The sequence below is a fragment of the Ursus americanus genome, chromosome 5, assembly GCF_024610735.1.
Source record: "Ursus americanus isolate L20-20 chromosome 5, mUrsAme1.1.p, whole genome shotgun sequence".
In the NCBI taxonomy this organism is placed as follows: Eukaryota; Metazoa; Chordata; class Mammalia; order Carnivora; family Ursidae; genus Ursus; species Ursus americanus.
Window position 1 is genome coordinate 1,568,548 of NC_142131.1, and position 20,553 is coordinate 1,589,100.

The following is a 20,553-nucleotide window of genomic DNA, read 5'->3' on the forward strand; positions in this document are numbered from 1 at the left end:
ACAGTGCTTGATCTCACGCCAGAGACAAAAATGTCAAGGCTGGATTTTTTTTTTTTTAACTAAAATTTTGTTTGGTTTTTAGTTTTATTTCATAAACCTATTTAAAGAAAACCAGGGAAACATAGAAAAGCAGAAAAGATGAAAAAGTTACCCAGAGTAACTATGGCCTATCTTTAACATTTTAAGTATATCTCCTTCTTATCTCTTTTTCTAAGTAATATTTGATTTTTTTCCCTCTAATTATGGGCAGATAGAACATATCATTTGTATCTTACTTTGAGTTAAGCCATAATTATTTCCCTGTGATGATATTATACATTTTTCATAAATATTTTTATAGGATGACAGCCTAATTTATATACCCATTGCTCTATGATGGCAAAATGATATTATTTCTAATTTTTCACCATTCACCGATGCACCATGAAGGATATCCTTATGAATGTAGCATTTTCTTTCTCTAAAATTATTTTCTTAGGGAAAAATTTTATGACCTAGTGTTACACAAAGCCTTAAGAATGACACCAAAGTAGGATATGTAAAGAAAAAAAACTGATAATTTGGACCTCAAATTAAAAAGTTTTCTCTGCTTAAGAAACTGCCAAGAGAATGAAGAGACAAGTTAGAGATGTGAGGAAATATTTGCAAATCACGTATCTGACAAACACTATCCGGAATACATAAAAAATAACTATAAAAACTCAACATTAAGAAAGCAAACAAACCAATTACAAAATGTGCAAAGAATCTGAACAGAGTCTTTACCAAAAAGGATATAGGGATAGCAAATAAACATATGAAAACATGTTCAACATCATTAGCTATTAAATACGACAAAACCACAATGAGACATCACAACAACCTATCAAAATGGCTAAAATAATAAATACTGACAACACCAAGTGCTGACAAAGAACTAGAGTGCTCACATATTGCTGGAAGGAATGCAATATGGTATCGCCGCTCTGAAAATGGTTTTGCAGTTTTATATAAAGTTAAAATATCCTTTACCACCGATCTTGCAACCTCACTCTTTGCTATTGACCTTAGAGAAATAAAAACTTATGTTCACACAAAAGCCTGTACACACTGTTCATAGATCTGTTTCTAGTAGCTAATAACTGGAAATTACTTCATGTTTTTCAATGAGCAGAGGCATAAGCAAACCGTGGTGCATCCATACAATGAAATACTACCAAGCAGTAAAAAGGACCAAACTACTGATACACTAAACAACTTGGATAAATTTTAAAAACATGCTGAAAGTTGCCAGTCTTAAAGGTTGTATATTGTATGATTCCACTTATCTGACATTCTTGAAGACAAAATTACAGTGCTAGAAACCAGATTAGTGGTTTTCAGGGGCTAAGGCAAGGGGTTGTGACAATAAAGGGCAGCTCAAGGGCATTTTTTAGATGATGGGATAATACAGTTTCCTGACTGCGGTGGTTACAAGAATCTACACCTGTGTTAAATCTCATAAAATTCCACTTCAAAAGAAAAAAAAAACACAGTCAAACTGACTGTATAATCATTTTTGGCAACTAAGTTGAATTTTAAAATAGACTTAGTTTTAGGAAAAAAAATCACCAAAAGTTGAATAAATCGGGCGGTCATAAGACAAAACAGCCATGAGGAGCTTCATTAACTGTTAAGCGCAACCACATGGAAACTAAGATGTAATGAGACTTGCCCAAGGTCACTGGCAAGCCTGAGACAAGAAGGAAAAATTACACCCACCTGCTTCAGGGCTGTTTCCATAAGTGCCCAAGTCTCTTCAAGATGTGCTGTGCGAAGTTATGGAATAATTTTCTTCTTATGAATCCAGTCCAGAGCGGGTATGGTGGGGAGAAAGAGCAGAGGGGAACTGCGTCACTGCACTTTGGAAAATCAGCCCCATTCTGCAAAAAATCTCGTTTTAATCAGTCTCCGACCATGTGTTCTCCTGGCCAGTGAGCAAACAGGCGTAATTCTGCAGGATTTCAGATCCAGCTCTGCGTCAAAAGGAAAAGAAGTTCAGAAAAGAAGTCAAAAGGTTGGCTGATGAAAGCTCCCAGATACAAAAAAGAAGCTAACAAACTGTAACGAGTGAAAACCTGAATACCTCAAAGAATTGTATGACTGCGCTTCAAAATGAAGATAACAGAAGCTTCAATCTTTCACATCAGTGAATTATTTATTGTTTTTGTGTAAATGTATGCATTTAAGTATGGAGATCCTTAAGGAAAAACCTGTTTTACCCACTAACAGACTATTTTGTGATTGTTACATGTTCCATTCAAGACACAGAATGTTTAATATATTTTATGGTTTTTTTAAAGATAATCATAAAAAATATGGAAAGTTTAATTATCCTGGATATTCAAAATGTGTGTCTCGTTTTCCCATATTTTTCTCTAAATTTTCTTATAGTCTCAAAGTTACTGAAAACCTCAGGATAATAAAACAGCATAGATATGCTAATAAATAAAACACAATTGTAACTAAATCAACTGAGAAATAAATTTGTAAATACATTACCAACTTCTTGTATATTGCAATAATGGATAATATACACTGAAATCTTAAATGGTTTGTAAACTGGCCGCCAGTACACACAGAGCAAGGAGAGACCAAAGAAAAAGGCAGGCCACTCGAGATTCACAGGTGGCAGCTTTAATAAGCAAGGGAACTTACAAGCTTTGTCTTGGGCAGCCGCAAGAGCAGGAAATCCCCGCACTCGCCCCACGGAATCCTAAAGTGCAAAGTTTATATAGCATCCTTAACTGGGTTCCAGCCCATACAACGCTCCCATGATCTCAACAGCACCTCTCTCTCCCAAGATTGCATCCTTGAAAATGGCTGCCACTGCGGAACTGTGGGATCTACAAATGGGGGGGAGGGGAGGAGCCTGCGATCGCGGACACCCCGATGGATGCCCGGATGCGCCCACAGGTGCTCGGGCAATCAGCCCGGCCGTGACCTCGTCCAGCAATACCTAGTTTGAATTTGTGTCTGCTCTAAGACATTCACAACCTCAAAGGGCCTTAATAAGCTTTGTCATACTTTGGAATGTTGAAATTCCATTGATTTTTCCCAAATGTATTTGATTTTATTTCAGTAAGAGTTGAAATGACAAGTTTTTAAAGCTGCAAGTCACTTTTAATTTCTCTTACTACCACCTTCACAGCTGAGGAGATGGAAGCATCCCACAGCTGCTTTGTCAGACCCGGTGTCTGCCAGGAGTCAGTGCCTCCCTTCTCTTCCCTCTGCTCTCACGTGCTTCTCCTCTCTGGGCCCCTAAAAGTGAAGAAATTTTCCTGACTGGCTGGGGGACTTCTGCTAGGTCAGATGATCTGGTAACATTACCTGAAATCAAACGGAACATAGGCTTCCTAAAATTTCAGAGCACCATATTTTGGGGGACAAGTAAAATTTTCACAGTTTTGTCCATTTTAGTTTTTACTGTATATATAGGGAGCCGGAGAAAAATCTCCAAGGAAAGGAAAACAACTTTTGTTTGACTGCTACCCTCTGGATATGTTTCTATCATTTAAATATTTGGTTTGGGGAGGTAACAGGAAAATGTGAGAATGACTCGATTGCAAAATCAATTCAGAAATATTTCAGGAGAGGCAATTAGATTCTTTTTGTAGGTTTTACTATGAAGTTGGTGATTTGATGTTGGAAGAAAACAATTACAATTGCGTTGCGTTTATCTTGAATTTGACTGCACCTGGCTTGAGAGTGCACCTACCTTTATGAATGCTAGCTGGTAACCGGCAATAAATGTCCAATGCATAAATGAATGATACTCTTGCCCCATAAAATGTTGTCTGTCTACAAAAATTTAAAGAGGTGTTAAGATATTTCCACTTAATATAAAGAATTGCCTCTAATTCTGATTAGAAATGAAAGAGAAAAATTATTTTTTAAAAAGTTACAGGTTACCTTGTGGAATATTTATTCTCCTATTCAACGTGCAAGCAGATGCCAGAAAACCACTGGTAAGGAATATAGTGGAGGGCATGAATATATGAAATCTAAGATTCCTTCCAACTCTAAGATTCAGCTATTCTTTGGTAAATATGCAGCCTATATTCGGGGCGCCTGGGTGGCTCAGTCGTTAAGTGTCTGCCTTCGGCTCAGGGCATGATCCTGGTGTTCTGGGATCGAGGCCCACATCAGGCTCCTCCGCTATGAGCCTGCTTCTTCCTCTCCCACTCCCCCTGCTTGTGTTCCCTCTCTCGCTGGCTGTCTCTCTCTCTGTCAAATAAATAAATAAAATCTTTAAAAAAAGCAAAAAAAAGAATATGCAGCCTATAGATTCAAAATTATTCAAAGTGTTATTCTCTTATCTATATCTTTGTTTCTTTCTTCAATTGCTATCTTTCTTTATTTAAATTAATTAATTTGTTTTAGAGAGAGACCATGGAGGGGGAGGGGCAGAGGGAGAGAGAGAGAGAATCTCAAGCAGACTCTGTGTTGAGCACAGAGCCCGACTGAGGGCTCGATCTGATGACCCTGAGATCACGACCCTGAGTTCAGGACCTGAGCCAAAGCCAAGAGTCAGACGCTTAACCAACTGTACCACCTAGGCACCCTGATTTGCTATCTTTCTTACATCAAAAGATTTGAAAATTGATATAATTGTATTATATGAATATATCTTATCTATATCTATGTATATATAGATTTATCCAAGGTAGGGTATATATTCATATATATATATAGCACCTATATTCATGTATTCCTATATATGAAATTTTTAAAATTCCAAGACTCAGTTATCTAACTGATTTATTTGGGTATCAGTTATGTTATCTATCATGAATATCAAATGCCAAAGAGTGATATCTGGTCATTAAGATCAGTAAAATGCTCTAATTAACTATTTTTATTCTATTTACTACCAAAAGGGATTGGTTATTTGATGATTCTGTCAACTTGACAATGATCTTATATACCATTGAAATACCATTGAAACAAATATGCATCTCTAAGCCTCAAGTAGAAATTAAAAAAAAAAAATTCACATTACCCTTTCTTTCAAGGAAATAATAATGATAATATGATAAATATTTGTACAGGAATTTATAGTTTGAAAAGCAATTCCATATCTTTATTTGATATAGTGCTTTTTATACCTTATAACCTACAACAATCCTGCCATTATTACCATTTTATAGATAAGAACACTTAGATTTAAAATAGTTGAGTGACTTGCCCAAAATTACCCAAATAGTAAGTGATTGAGTTGAGACTAAAAACCTAGTTTTCCTTTCTTTTTTTTTGAAAATCTAGTTTTCTAATTCCTGATTCTACATTCCTTCCCCACTGTACTAATAATTGATAAATGTCCTCAGTATTTCTTCAAAGAGATAGTTGAGTTAATAATAGGGTTCTTTGATTTCTATCTGAATGTTCTTCAATGTAAAAAATGTAGAAATGTGATAAATATAAACACTAGAGAAATAGGCCCTGCAGAAACAGATTGTTTGACTTATAGAATTTTTTTCAAAATCCCTTTAAAAATTGTAACGACATATAACTTTTTAACAAACATAATGAGGAAACATTTAAATGTTCACAAGTTCTGCTACTATAAAATGAAATGACAAATAAAATTATGCATAATCCCAGATAGGAATATATCATGACTGTATATATATGACTCCAAAATAACTGGGTTTTTTTTTCTAAATTGATACTGCAGTCTATTTAATTTTTCCATTTTTTGGTCATATTTTTGACATAGCAGAGCTAAGCCTTTTATCCAAAGAAATACAAATACTCAAATGAAAATCGAAGATCTCAGTCCAATATGTCTATTTTTTCTTACACAGATCTTTGGTTAGTCATTTTTTATATTTGACTTCAGGGTCTGCTCTTAGATCTTAAGCTTCTTAAGCACTGAAATTGTATCTAGATTATATTTGTCTCCAACACCCTCTTAGGAGCAGAGGAATGGTCTAATAAATGTGTATTGAATTGAATAAAACATCAAACAGATGAGCTTCTACAATATCCTACTCTATGATCTTTGGTAATTTTCCGCAGCTGTTTAAGTTTCTCAACAAAATGAGAACCATTGCTTTCAACATAGAGACCACTTCTTTCCTAAAATCATCTCATTCCATTGCTTGGGAACACTGCTCTCCTGGTTTCCAACTCTCCCCTTCCCTTGAATGTTGATTCTTCCCAGGATCCTCCTTTCTACTTGCTTCTGCTCCCCTTACCACATTATCTCTGACCATCTTCATAAACTAATAATTCCCAAATATGTATCTGGAGCTAATAAGTTTTTTCTTAAGTAGGCTCCACACCCAGCATGTTCTCCAACATGGTCTTGAACTCAAGACCCTGAGATCAAGAGCTGAGCTGAGATCGAGTCAGACACTTAACTGACTCAGCCACCAGTACCCCTGCAGCTCACAGCTTTTAGTTGAGTTCCAGACCTATAGATCTAGCTGCCCACTGGCTGGCTTCACATCTTCACTTGAATATTACTTGTCCCCCAAAATATGGTGCTCTGAAATTTTAGGAAGCCTATGTTCCGTTTGATTTCAGGTAATGTTACCAGATCATCTGACCTAGCAGAAGTCCCCCAGCCAGTCAGGAAAATTTCTCCACTTTTAGGGGCCCAGAGAGGAGAAGCACGTGAGAGCAGAGGGAAGAGAAGGGAGGCACTGACTCCTGGCAGACACCGGGTCTGACAAAGCAGCTGTGGGATGCTTCCATCTCCTCAGCTGTGAAGGTGGTAGTAAGAGAAATTAAAAGTGACTTGCAGCTTTAAAAACTTGTCATTTCAACTCTTACTGAAATAAAATCAAATACATTTGGGAAAAATCAATGGAATTTCAACATTCCAAAGTATGACAAAGCTTATTAAGGCCCTTTGAGGTTGTGAATGTCTTAGAGCAGACACAAATTCAAACTAGGTATTGCTGGTTCAGGTCATGAAGAGGATGTGACTGCTGGTTGACTTGTGAACTGCACCTCAAACTGAACTTAATCTCTTTCTCCACCACTGGCTCCTCTTATTATGCCTCTCATTCTTTTAGTCTAACCAAGCTAGAAACCCTAGAGTCCTTGACTCCCTGTACCCCTCATTTCCTACCTTCTAGGAGCCATGATGTCCTGGTGAATCTGCCTCCTTAGTATCTTCTCGGAATGGTCTCTTCTCTTCATCCTCATTACCACGGCTTTTACAGTCTCCTATAATTCCTCTTAAGTGATGTGGCCTCCCAACCCATTCTCAACGCTATAGCCCAAGTCCTCATTAGAAAAGGAAAATATGATCAGTTCCTCCTGGATTAAATTATACCTGATTGATTCACTGTTGCTCTCACGGTAAAATCCAGCTTCTCAGCAGAACCTTATAGGCTTTCCATGATCTGACCCCTTCTCCTCTAGTTTTCCCCCTTGCCCCATGCTCCAGTGCAAGCCATTTTAATCTACTTTCATTTTCCTACATATGCTGTCCTCCCTATGCTTATGTATCATTGCAGATGTCTTAAACTTTCAGGCCAGAAATGAAGGAAGGAGGTGGGGAGTCCATATCTGTACTCTAGGAGATTGGAAGGAATAAAACATCCAGGAACATTGTGGGCAGTTACCAAAAGGAGAGGAAAGGTGGCTAGAGATTTGTGTTTAATAAGAATATAAGAGTGGGGTTTAGAAGTTGGAACACATTTGTGGGTTTCTCCAAGAAGAGGAAAATCAAGGGGAAGTTCTGGAGAAGAAAGAAAAAATGTCATTATGCACGGACAACTTGAGAGCTAAGAGAGTCATGAATCCTTCCTGATTTCCTGACTCCCGTTGTTCTCCACTACGCATTGCATAAGGACATTTCACCTCTTTTCTCATGCTCCTAATTAATAATAAAATTAGGGGCACCTGGGTGGCTCAGTTGTCTGACTCTTTGACTTTGGCTCAGGTCATGATCTCCACACTGGGTGTGGAGTCTGCTTAAGATTCTGTCTCTCCCTCTGCCCCTCCCCCCCCCAATAAAAATAACAAAAAATAACAAAATTAAAAATGGTTAACAATTACTGAGAATTTAATATGCAGCAATCATTTTTCTTAAGTGCTTGATATAATGTCTCATTTAACTGTCACATCAACCTTAAGAGGGAGGTGGTTTTATTCCCATTTTATAAATGAGGGTTGATGAACATGGGTCAAATGCCCTGAAATAATTTTCCATGCTAGCACAGCTGGAAGGAGGAATGATGTGCTCATAATCTGTCTAGAATCAGACATAGGGGCGCCTGGGTGGCACAGCGGTTGAGCGTCTGCCTTTGGCTCAGGGCGTGATCCCGGTGTTGTGGGATCGAGCCCCACATCAGGCTCCTCCGCTATGAGCCTGCTTCTTCCTCTCCCACTCCCCCTGCTTGTGTTCCCTCTCTCACTGGCTGTCTATCTCTGTCGAATAAATAAATAAAATCTTTAAAAAAAAAAAAAAGAATCAGACATAAAGAAAAGTGACATCTCTTAGCCAGACTAGCTCTCTTACCTGTGAATAAATGCTTTGTTTTCATGGTAGATTTTTTATGGTAAGACAATTACTTTATGATTGATATTAACTGCATTAAATTTTGTCTCCTTTAATTAATGATAGCCATGTGCATACCATGAACTTAGTCCTTGAGAAAAACTAGAGTATGATGATGCTCTCTATTAGATAATTCTTTTCTCCTTCACAGCAGATGCACAGATTGAGAAATGGTTAAGCGCGGCGGTTTGAGCTACCTTAACTGAACTGAATGTAATACAAAGAAAGCTAATGCAATCGATTCAATGGCCTTGTAGAGACATGACCTTTTTCATGAGAGAACTACAGCTACAATTTATTAATGACATTATCCCCAACCTCAACGTGCATAAACAAAAATCTTAAACAAGAAGGACACCCAGATGTTATACGCAACTAATGAATCATCGAGCCTTACATCGGAAACCGGGGATGTACTGTATGGTGACTAACATAATATAATAAAAAATCATTTAAAAAAAAAAAAAGAAGGATACCCAGAGATATGAGACACCATGAACCAAACTTAGTAGAATGTTTTAGTGGCAAAGCTTTACTGATGTCAGAGCCCAAGATCACACCAAATTAATAAAAGGTCAGCTGCATAAGGACAGAGGGGTTTGTAGCATCTAAATGTGTACCCTTCTTTCTTTTCCCTATACCGAAGATATTGGAAAGGAAATACTTGTATTTATTTATTTTTTATTATTATTATTTTAGAGAGAGAGTTGGGGGTTAGGGCAGATAGGGGGTGAATGTATCCCAAGCAGGCTCCATGCCCAGCGTGGAGCCGATGCGGGGCTGGATCTCAGGCCCCTGAGATTATGACCTGAGACAAAATCAAGAGTCCAACGCTTAACCAACTGAGCCATCCAGGCACCCTAAGAGGAAATATTTTAAAAATCAACATAAATAACATTCCTGTCATGAAGACTACGTCAGCCTCAGACTTAAAAGTGCTGAAAAATCATTTTACGTAATCTTTCATTGAGAGTCCCTCTTCTCATATGTATTTATCGTGCAGCTGATTTTCAACCTAGCATATATGTTACATCAATATCCATGTGAACAAATCAGATGATTATATGGAAAGCACACTGTAATTGAAAGAAATGAAGCAGTAGAGGAATGGAGAGATGTGAGGAAGAGAGTGTAAAACAGTGGCCCATATTGTAAGAATTACGGTTTATCTCAAAAGACCCCATCCTCTTTTTTTTTTTCTTTTAAGATTTTATTTATTTATTTGAGGGAGAGAGCACGGGCACAAGAGCAGTGGGGAGCATCAGGCAGAGGGAGAAGCAGGCTCTCCGCTGAGCAGGGTACCTGATGCGGGACTGACCTGAGCAGAAGGCAGATGCTTAACCGACTGAGCCACCCAGGCACCCCCATTCTCTTTTTATTCAGAGCTAATTTTTGTTCTAGTCAGAGCAAAGTAAATTTGGATGCACTTTATCATTAGACTTGCACAAGATATTATTTCCTTGTCGCCTGGTGGTCTGGACATAATTAACTTTCTGTGAATTGGCAACTAAAGATTTTAAGAAACATGTTAACTCTTCCACGTGAATGGGATCCATACAGTAACCTGCTGGTGCTGTGTACAAATTGCTGCTCTGGTGGCCAACAGAAATTGTTGGTCCTCAGTTGGGTAACATACGTCTTAAGAGTAGAACAAACCCCTTGGCTGATGTAAAAGTAACAAACATATAATATTCCATATTTTGTGTGCGTGAGAGCCAACTGACATCCAAGGTAACCATTAGGCTGTGTCTGGTCAACAACACAATTAGTAAAGGACATTGGCATGGCATTTCTAGCCATCTGGATGACTAAATAGGATTACTGCTAAGAGCTAACTAGAAATGGTCTGGTAGATTTTATCAAAACAGACACTAGTTCTGGATCATTCAGAACAAAAGACTGATGTTTCCTCTTACTAGAAAGTTATTTGAAGAGGGAACTTGAAATCAATGTAAGCCATTTCTTTAAGGCTTCCCTTCACTGTACGAAGACAAAGTCTCAGCCTGTTTGAACTACCTGAGGGGCAGTTTTTAAGCTGATGGACAATTGAGAGCCATTTTGTTACTCAAATTCCTTTTCTCTTTTTCCTTTGGTTTACCATCAAAACACCTATGAGGAGAAGATTCTCCTTTGGTTTTACCATCCGTGAGGGTTGCTAACAGAGAAAGTAGAAAACTTACTGCCTGCACTATGAGTTTGGCTAAAAATTATCCAGTCATTGAACTGGGCTCAAACTGAGTGGTAATGTATAACATTAGAATTCTGGTCACTTAACCTAAGGACACATGCAAACTATTCAAATGAACAAAAAGCAAAATAAAACAAGCAAACAGAAACCCAAGCCATATGTGGTGAAAGGGTAGAGGAAACGTGCATTGGCTGATGCAGTTTGCCAGTTTGATGGAAAGGTCAAATCAGCAAAAATAGTTGGAATAGCCTGTGCTAGTTGGTAAGATTTAGTTCAGTTTAATAATATCTATTCTGTATCCCCCCAACCACGTGCTCATCAACATACTGAAATACGGTATTATCCCTGTCTCAAGTGCTTCAAACATATACCTCAAGACTTGCAGTTCAGTGCCATATACCTATGATGGACATGTGAACAAGAATCAGAATTTCCATAGATATTGGAGTAAAAAACTGGGATGGGGGAAAGAAAGAATCAGGAAATATGTGTGATTTTTGGTGACAAGGAGTGGAATTTAAAGATAAATAGTGACTAAGATGGCCTTAAGTTTCCCCTCAGTGTGGCTAAACTTTAGGTAGGCTTGCTTTTGACTTTTTAGGCCCTGACCTCCCTTTTCTTAGAGCATTGTCTCTTGTCAATTCTTTCTTTACCCCTTTGAGATATAAATCTTAAAATCCCCTTGCCAATTTTTTAGCTAAGACTGTCTTTCTCAAGGACCTGGGAGCCACCTCTTTGAAATATACTCATCAAGAAAGGTAATTCCTGGGGAGCTTCGGTGGCTCAGTTTTTAAGCACCCTACTTGATTTCTGCTCAAATCATGATCTTGGGGTCCTGGGATCAAGCCCTGGTTCAAGCCCCGAGCCCTGAGTCAGGCTCCGCACTCAGCAGGGTGTCTGCTTAAGATTCTCCCCGCCCCCAGCCTCTCGCCATCTGCCCCTCCCCCGACCTGTGCACATTCTTGAGCATGTTCTCTCTTTCTCTCTCAAATAAATAAATCTTTAAAAAAAAAAAAAAAAGAAGAAGAAAGATAATGCCCCTATCTTCCAGTCTCTTTGTAAGGGTAGAACCCTAACTTCCCTGGTACCAATTAGCAAACACAGGTGGTCTAAGCACAGAGAAAAACACAAACTCAAGAACTCACTGTGCTGGACACCTCTGCCCTTTATTTCAGTGGAGTTCAGACTGAGCTTCTGGTTTCTCTCCACTCTTGCCTTGAATACAGCCTTAAAGTCTTGAATGAGGTCTTCCTTGCCTGTATAACTTTGTCAAGTGTAATTTTACTCTGACAATGGAAAGTCAACAAGCAGACAAGAAGGGAGGACCTACTCAGACAGAGAACGCGCCCTGGCAAAGATCTGGAAGCATCATATTCTACTACATATTTGAGGAGATCTCCCCGTATTTGCTTCGTATGTGAGGCTGTAGTCACTTGTATCTGAGAATTTCCCACCTCCACCCTCTCAGCAGCATCAGGATGCAGTTAGATGCACTTCTGAGAATCCTACCTGTTGTCTTCTCCTCTCTTTCACCCAGCCTGGAGGAATTTTACTTAATGCCACTGGATTGTAGATCTAAAAACTGTTAAAATGACATATTTGGTAATTAATAAAATTAATAAATAAAAAAGTAATCCTCCTGAGAAGTTGCATCCATAGAGAACATTTGTAGTGTTACAGAAGAATGGAATCCATGTTTAGACCAGTTGGAGGCCTGACCTCAATCTGGAAGTTACTCTTCCTCTCCCCAGCCCCCACTACCAAAAGGAGAATAGAATGTGATTCTTCCCCTAGCTCCACACCTGTGGCAGGCAGAGCAGTAGCAAGAGCCACAGAGACATTCTTCCCATCAGTGCAAAGAGGAGCTGTAAGAGATGACTAGTGGCAGCCATCTTGGGGAGAACATATTTGAGAACTTTAAATACAGGGGACAACCCTGACCTTTAAATCTGAAAATTTAGGACCTGCAGATACAGTGACTAAGACTATTTTGTATTTGTAAATTAGAACACTGACCCCTAGGCACTTAGGCCTTCCCTTGAATTTGCACGGGCTGCTCCAATGAGTCACCGATAATCTCCCCCATCCGGCATCAAACCTCACTCCTGCTCCATCTTCCCTCTGGCTGCCTATGCCCTGTTATGTCAGGCCACAGCATTGCTGTTACATACGGGACTGTCAGCCAGGGTAAGGCTGGAGTTAAAGAAGCTGTCCACGATTATTTGGTAGCAATGGGGTGAGAAAGAAATTGATTGCCTATGTCCAGAGTGGACAGGTTAGGTAAGCAGGGCCTCTTCTAGAACATAACCTTTGCCCAGACTCTTGTGTGGGTAGGCAGCCAACTAGGGAGGTACCCCAAATGCTGAGTATCTCCTGGGACCAAGGCCCTGGTCTCTGAGAGGAAGAGGTCTGTCTCCTGGTTCCCTTTCTTTCCTTTCTCCCTATTGGGAAGGGAAAAATTAGAAATTATGAAAGTAAGTATGAAATATGGAATATTTCTTTAAATTATCCACGTTTCTTCGATTTAAAAAAAAAATCATAGCTAGTGTTTTATCTCCCCCTAGTGGCCAAAATTGGGCTTTGTAGTTAGAATTTTATTAAGTGTTAGCTCTAAATTCTAACTGTATTTTCTATCTAAATAGAAAATACAGACAGCATATGAGAAATCTTAGATTAACTAAGGAGACTCAGTATTAGAAAGTCAAATACAGGGGCCATCTCGTAATGCTTTCTAAGTCCTTCAATTTCTGGGCTTACCAAAAGGACACATATAACTAAGATTTGGGTCTGAGGTTGTGATGACAATAATAATAATCATTGTAATAATATAGCTAATATCTGTTGAGTGCTTGCTATGTTCCAGACAGCATTATGATGCTTTTCAGTACTACTCATTGACTGCACGATAACTATGTGGTAAGTTCTCTTGAGCCCAATGTTTAGAAGAGAAAACAGAGATAAAGACAAGTGAATAATTTGCCCCAAGACCAACCACGTATTAACTGGCAAAGCCAAGATTTAAAGCTCAACAGTCTAGCTCCAGAGCCTTAAGTCTATATAGCATAGGATTAATGTGTACGTTCGGTCTGTGGAATCAGAAAGGCTCCCCCTCCTCTCTAGCTGTGTGCTCCTTTAAATAGAATGTGATCATGTTTCAAATGCTTGGGAAAGACAGAAGAGCCATAGGAATCCCGGCTTGGAACCTGATCAAGGCATTTCTCGGAGAAATTTCAGAGGTAGCAGGAACTTGACTTCAAACATCGGTATGAAGTGGAAAGGCACAGAGGGGGAAGCATGGCCCAAGTAAGAAGAGACAGCAGGATCAGAGGCAGCAATGCAATCAATGGAGGACATGAGGGAGTGTGGGCGCAGCGGACAAAACCAGGGGAACAAAGTGGGAGACAAGGGAGAATGTGCAAGGGAGGAAAGTCAAAAGGTGAGCTTGGGCCATATTGTTCATGGAGGATTTTAATATCAGATTAAGAACTTAGATCTTCTCTAATTATTAGAATTTTTTAAATAATATTTATCGCTTTTGTCATTTTTCAAAAGCAAGATGTGCCCAATGTGGAAAATTTGGAAACCAAAAAGGCAAAGCTAAAGCACTGTTTGTAACTTCACTTCTCTTCGTAATATTCGTAATGTATCTTCCAGTGTTTATCCCACATACACATACACATTTTAACCCCTCCAAAAAGTTATTGAACGTTACATAATAAGTATACCGTACTTTAATGTTTTGGTTTTGTCTGTTATTATAGTACATGTCTATGATAAAGTAGAAGCATAAACATTAAAAGCAAAAGTAAAATTATAAGCATTTCCAAACTCCTACGATTAAAAATCATTTTTATTGTTTGTGTCTATTTGTATGTATATGTATGTACGTAGCCCCTTGGGAAAAAACAGATCCCATTCCAAAATAGAATAATAATTTACAAACTCTTTTAGACCCTGAAGTTTTCTCTTAATATATCATGAACATCTTACTATGCTGATACATGTATTTCTTTCTTTCTTTCTTTCTTTTTTTAAAGATTTTATTTATTCGACAGAGATAGAGACAGCCAGCGAGAGAGGGAACACAAGCAGGGGGAGTGGGAGAGGAAGAAGCAGGCTTCCAGTGGAGGAGCCTGATGTGGGGCTCGATCCCACAACGCCAGGATCACGCCCTGAGCCGAAGGCAGACGCTTAACCGCTGTGCCACCCAGGCGCCCCTGATACATGTATTTCTACATCAAAATTTAATGTCTGCATCCTTTACAAAATAACTTACTCAATCTCATATTTTTGAATTGCTTTTGGATCTTTGTTGAAAATCAATGAACTACATATGTGGGTCTATTGTTAGACTCTCTGTTCTATTGATCTATTTGTCTTTCTTGATTCTGATATCACAATCTCCATCAGTGTAACTTTAAGACTTGAAGTCAGACAGTAGACGTTAGCCAAATTTTGTTCTTCTTAGTCAAAGTTGTTTTGGCAATCGTATGCCCCTGGATTTCCATATACATTTTAGAATCAGCTATTAAAATGTACAAAGAAGCCTGTTGACATTTTCATTGGAGTTGTCTTATATCTATCAAATCAAATTGGGGAGGATTAATGTTTTATCCATGTTTATCCATAACCATGGCATTGATCTCTGTTCATTGAGGAGTTCTTTAATTCCTCTCAGTATGGTTTGCAGTTTGCAGTGTAGAGGACCTGCATATTTTTCTCATATTTATCTCTAGGTAATTCATATTTTTATGTTGTCATAAATGGTATTGTTATTTTAATTTCAATTTCTAATTGTTTGTTGCTAGTATATTCTTCCAACCTTGCTAAACTTACTTATTAGATGATCGAGTCATTTGTGAATAAAGACCATTTTACTTCTTCATCTCCAATCTGGATGTCTTTTATTTCTCTTTCTTGTCTGGATGGACTGGCTGAAACCTCCAGTACAATGTTGAATAGAAGCGGTGAAAGTGGACATCCTTGCCTGTTTCCTCATCTTAGGGGGAAGAATTTCGTCTTTTAAGTATGATGTTAACAGTCCAGTTTGTGTGGTAGCTCTTACCAGGCGGAGGATATTCCTTCTGTTCCCAGTTTGCCAAGGGCTTTTATCAGGATTGCATGTTGGCTGTTTGTCAAATGATTTTTCTCTATCTTTTGAAACGATCGTTTTTTAGTCTATTAACATGGTGAATTACACTGATTGGTTTTCAAATGTTGAACTAGGTTTGCATCCCTGAGGTAAACCCCATTTGATCGTGATGCATTATCATTTCAATATAGTGTTAGATGTGACTTGTTCAAATTTGGTAAGAAATGGTGTCTCCATGTTCATGAGGGATATTGTGCTGCAGTTTTCTTATGTTTTCAGGTTGTGTTATATTTCAGAAATATATAATATATTTCTTATAATATATTTTTCAGTTTTCTTATAATATATTTTTCAGGTTTATCATAGTTATGCTGGCCTCAGAGATTGAGCTGAGAAGTACTCAATTTTCTGGAAAAGTTTGTGTTGAAATATTTTTTCTTCTTTAAATGTTTGGTAGGATTCACTTATGAAGGCATCTGAGAACAGAATTTTCTTTGTGGGAAGATTTAAAACTCCAAATGCAATGTTTTTAATAGATGTAAGGCTCTTTAGGTTATTTATTTCTTCTTGAATAAGCCTGGTAGTTTGTATCTTTTAAGGAATTTGAAAGTTTTCTTGTTCCTTAAGGTTCGCTGATGTTATTGACTTGACCATCTTTCTTCTTTTTTAAACAGGCATTTAGAGCAAAAATATTCCTTCTTGCTACTGCTTTAGCTGTATCCCATAAATTTTCAAATACTTTTTCATTTTTATTTAGCTAAAATTTTTCTTAATTTCTTTTTTGATTTCTTTTTTGACCACAGGCTATGTAAACATAATGTGATTTATATATTTGAGGTTTGTCCAGATAACTGTCTGTTACTGGTTTCTAATTTCATTCCACTGTGGTCAGAGAACATACTTTGTATGTCTTTCGTTAACCTCTATCTTGATTGCAAACAGAAATTCAATCCCATGCCTTTGGACTTGTAGTTTGTTTCTAATTTTTTGTACTATTGAAAACAATTCTTGGATGAAGATGAACTTGGAAACTTTGTACCCATTCTCATTTTCTTAGACTAATTACAAGAAACAGAAATTTGGACTCAAAGAGTATTTACTTCTTTTTGTAGAATTTGTATATACTGCTAGGTGGCTTATTTCATGCTTTGCTTTATATTCAGTAGTGTGCACGTATTTTCTTCAGAACAATAGTTGTTTTCTATACCGTGTTCTTAGTCACTGCATAATATTTTACTGATACACCAAATTATATTTAACAATCTTCTATTGTTGGACATCTCTGCTCTATCTAATTTGGGACAAGTTTCCACAATGCTTTAATAAATCACATTGTGGATCATTCGTTTATGGAAGAGGATTGACCTCATAAAAGCAATGGTTTAGGAAAGTTAGTCAGAAAGCAGGATAGAGGATAGGTTTGGGCTGAGAAGGGCTGGAAGTAGGGAAACGTGTTCCATCCCAGTAGGATTCTAATGTAATACTACCCAAATGAGGCTCTGGTGGTGACAAAGGAATGGAAACGTCAGGATGGGTGGAAGAAATATTAAAACAAAAGAATCTATCACACTTAGTGACTGGTTTTGTGAGAATTACAATCAGTCTCTATCTGTAATGCAGTGGCATTTTTAGATAAAATTATCTTCACATTTTATCTTTAAAATATCCATTTTCTCAGTATTTGTTCTCGCCTGTCAAGCTGTAATGTTTTCTAATCACACAATAATGGTTTCTTCATAGATAATAGAAGGAAAGTAGGGAAACTATTTTCTAAAGCAATTCTATCTAAGGAAGAACAGCATTCATATAACTCCCCACTACTTTATAAGGAATTCTCTCAGTCTCAAAATGTTTTGCCCTTTTGAATTATACCCTTACCATATAAAGAAACAACAAATTTGAGAACCATCCCTAACCTTGTTACACTCGTATTTGTTGTCTTGCAATGTTTTAAGGCAAAACCTATGTGGTCACTTGACCTAGAGAAGGAGAAGTCGCCTTCCTGTCAATACACACCCAAGAGGACGCCACCCACTGCTCTGGCGCTGACTCCTGGCGCCTTCCGAGTGCCCAGAGCAGGCAGGGGCGTGCTCGGTGTGTTCAGTGAACGGACAAGGCCTAAGCTTCCCAGTCACACCTTTTTTTATCCCATCTCCTTTCCTTTCCACTTCTCTTTCCTACCACGCTCACCTTACGGTTTTTGAATGCTCCATGAAATGTCATTATTGTGCACATTGGCGCAGTTTATCTCTTATTTTAGCAGATGTTTAGTCAGCTGTTTGCTCAAATTTTTAAAAAATAAAATTGGTCTTCTCATTTTAAGTTCTTTTTTTTTTTTAAGATTTTATTTATTTATTTGACAGAGAAAGAGAGACAGCCAGCGAGAGAGGGAACACAAGCAGGGGGAGTGGGAGAGAGGAAGAAGCAGACTTTCAGCAGAGGAGCCTGATGTGGGGCTCGATCCCAGAACGCCAGGATCACGCCCTGAGCTGAAGGCAGACGCTTAACAACTGCACTACCCAGGCGCCCCTTAAGTTCTTTTCTGATCACTTCCCTAAAAGCCTTAGCCTTGGCCAGGTCGTCACAGTCACAGCTCGAGAGGCTTAATCTGATGGCTAGGTCCAACTCATTAGACTAAGCACCAATTTCCTCACAAACCCCTAAAAAAACAAGTACACTATCAGTTTCTTTACTGCTCATTCAAGGTCAAAAAGCAATACCATGATCATCGAAATGTGCTTGAAGAAAACCCAGTTTCCATTCGCTCTGTGGTCTTCTGAAATTTTTAGTAGGTCGATTGTGTAACTACCTCAGCCACAAACTCAGTCCCATAGGCGTCAAGGGGCACCAACTTTATTTTTAAGTTTTTATTTAAATTCCAGTTAGTTAACATACAGTGTAATATACGCAGTATTACAGCGTAATACACTTCCAAACATCACCTGGTGTTCATCACTGTAAGTGCCCTCCTTAATTCCCATCACCTGTTTCACCCATTTCCCCCCCACTCACCTCCCCTCTGGTAATAAGTTCTTTATAATTAAGAATCTATTTCTTGCTTTGCCTCTCTATCTCTTTTTTACCATTTGCTCATTTGTTTTATTTCATAATTCCACATGTGAGTAAAATCGTATGTTATTTGTCTTTCTGGCTTATTTCACTTAGCATAATACTCTCTAGTTCCATTCATGTCATTGCAAATGGCAAGAATTCATTCTTTTTTATGACTGAATAATATTCCATTATATATATACATACACACACACACACCCCATATCTTCTCTACCCATCCATCAACTTGGGCTGTTTCCATAATTTGGCTATTATAGATAATGCTGCTATAAACACTGGTGTGCATGTATCCCTTTGAATTAGTGTTTTTATATTCTTTGGGTAAATACCTAGTAGTGCGATTGCTGAACCCTAAGGCAGTTCTATTTTTAACTTTTTGAGGAACCTCCATACTGTTTTCCAGAGTGGCTTCACCAGTCTGCATTCCCACCAACAGGGCACAAGGGTTTCCCTTTCTCTGCATCCTTGCCAACACCTGTTATTTCTTGTGCTGTTGGTTTTAGCCGTTCTGACAGGTGTGAGGTGACATCTCATGGTGGTTTTGATTAAGGAGCACCAACTTTAAATATGTCAATTTACAAATTATTTCCCTCCCTCCTTAAGTACCATCTGCAACTTTGACAGTCTCAGGCTGTTTAAATCCTTTCTGTCATGTGCATATAACACAGGTAATGACTTCCTATCCAAATTCTACCAAATTCTACCAAATGCTTTTAAAATACTTATACTTCTCCACTACTGTCTAAGGGCTCATTAGCCTCTGAAGTGAAGACACTGAAGCCACTTCTATCACGTGTTATAAATTTCTGTTTAGTATTGAGTTGGCAGCCCCAAATTCTCTCAATAAAGTATAATGATTTTTCAGGCAGAATAAATATTCTATTTTCAATCTTTTCATTGAATACTTACTGACTTGGTACCTTGGGAAAGTTACTTATATTCTCCAAGCAGTAGTGGGTTGGGGCAGGAGCCTGCTTATGGGAGCCAACCGTTAAATTTTCAAGAGTTCTGCCTACAAGTTTTTAAGCCTTTGGAGACTTGAAATCAGCCGTGGTAGGAGTGTTTACCACAGATAGTGACAAAATGCTACAAATGGGATACTTCTTTCCACACAGAGAGCTGGTTTACCAGCTTACTACTGTCTCTAAGCCTTAGTTTCTTCATCCATAAAATGAGAAAAATAAAATTCAGTCAGTGCTGAACATGTTCAGTCGCAGTAAACATAATCTCTGCTAGTTTGAATATCAAAGGAATTTGCCGAAGAGTCTTAAATGCCCTATAGAATTATAGGGAAGACTGATAAAATAGTTTATAGCTTGAGTTCTCAAAAACAGATTTGAGACACATACCATAAAACTGAGCCGCCAAGGGACCTACTGCCTCTTCTGTATTCAGGAATCTACCTGCCCATTTGGGAAGCTGCTGCTATGGTTACCAGTTGTAAGACTACTTTACTTCTCCAAGGCCCAGGAAAGCCTCCTTGATCAAGAAGCCATAAACTAAGAGGCAGCCCACGGAATGGGAGAATATATTTGCAAATGATACTACAGATAAAAGACTGGTATCCAAGATCTACAAAGAACTTCTCAAACTCAATACGTGAGAAACTAATAAACAAATCATAAAATGGGTAGAAGATATGAACAGACACTTTTCCAATGATGA